We start from the raw sequence: 1,777 nt of genomic DNA, 5'->3' as shown, positions 1-1,777 counted from the left end.
GGGAACATCACACACCGGGGCCTATCACGGGGTGGGGGGAGGGGGGAGAGATTGCATTGGGAGTTATACCTGATGTAAATGACAAGTTGATGGGTGCTGATGAGTTGATGGGTGCAGCACACCAACATGGCACAAGTATACATATGTAACAAACCTGCACGTTATGCACATGCACCCTAGAACTTAACGTATAAAAAAAGAAAAAAAGAACAAAGGACAATAAATAGTTCTAAATAATAATAAAATAAAATAAAATATGTGTACTTAAAACTAGTTTCCAAAATATTTTTTGCAAGCTAAAACCTTAAAATTATACTTGGTTAAATTAAATGATTGACATTTGTTGAATATCATAATCATTTCCAAATAAGATGTAATACTGAAACATTAATTGCTGAATATAAGTTTAACCTTCTATTCTTTTGGCTTCCTTTCACAGAATAACAAAAGATATTTGGATCAGTTAATAAATATATCCTGTGCCACACCGAAAAATTGTTCAACAATAAAGCATATATATTTCAGGAGTAATGAAATAATATATTCACAAATCCATAGAAGTTTATAATTGTTTATTTCCTGGCTTTCTAGTTTTTACTAGAAATTAAAGTCACTAAGAGTTAAGAATTCTAATACAAAAACTGCTAGAAATCATGAAGGAAATACCTCAATATGAAAAGTTACAATGAAGGTGAGATGTTATAAGGAATAAAGTTGTGTTTTTTTGCTATCGTTGAGGAAAAGAATAATTTTGTCGGTTTCGAGGTTCAAAAGGTTGCTTCAGGATGAATCAATGAATAAAGGATAAAAACTGGATGGATATAAAATGTTAGACAGAGAGAGCTAAAGAGAGGATCTAGTCAAACTGACTAAACTGAATGAATTTATTATAAATGTTTTTAAAATGACCCTTAATATCATAAGCAAACTGATGCAAAACTAGAATTTTGTCTTCTCAATTATAAGGACAAAATTTTTTTTGAGCACTGATCTGCTCTTGATAAGAGATTTATTGAAATGTTTTCCTTTTTCTTTTTCTTTTCTTTTCTTCTTTTTTTTTTTTGTTTGTTTGTTTTTGAGACATAGTCTTACTCTGTCACCCAGGCTGGAGTGCAGTGGTGTGATCTCTGCTCACTGCAACCTCCACTTCCTGGGTTCAAACAATTCTCCTGCCTCAGCCTCTTGAGTAGCTGGGATTATAGGCATGCACCACCCTGCCCAGTTAATTTTTGTATTTTTAGTAGAGACGGGGTTTCACCATGTTGGGCCAGGGTGGTCTCGAACTCCTAACCTCACATGATTTACCTGCCTTGGCCTCCCAAAGTGCTGGGATTACAGGTGTGAGCCACCGCGCCTGACCAAAGTGTTTTTCTTTATGCTTGAAGTAATTTGCCTAGAAAACAGAGATTTTGTGTTTAATTAAAATAATTTCCTGCCCTTCGTATTGTCTTTATTGTCTTTGATTACTTAAGTAAACTAAGTGTTCTCAATATTAAAAAAGCTAAAGTTTTTTTTTTTTTTTAAATGATGATGTAACTTTCTGTATTTGCCTTTGAAATCTTTTGTCACTTTGGTGTTATTTCATGATCTATGATTGTGTTTTAATTAATAATTTTAACTTTTTGATATTTTCAAAAACTTACCAAAATCAAATTTTTAGTTAAATCTATTTGACCTTAAGCTAACTTTAGAATTTTCCAGATGGGTATCTGGAGGATTACAAAAGATTTGTTTTCTCTCCTTATAAAAAGAGAGATATTAAACCAATTAAGCTTAT

The sequence above is a fragment of the Mandrillus leucophaeus genome, unplaced genomic scaffold, assembly GCF_000951045.1.
Source record: "Mandrillus leucophaeus isolate KB7577 unplaced genomic scaffold, Mleu.le_1.0 Scaffold68, whole genome shotgun sequence".
Classification (NCBI taxonomy): Eukaryota; Metazoa; Chordata; class Mammalia; order Primates; family Cercopithecidae; genus Mandrillus; species Mandrillus leucophaeus.
Note: the sequence above shows the minus strand (reverse complement) of the source record.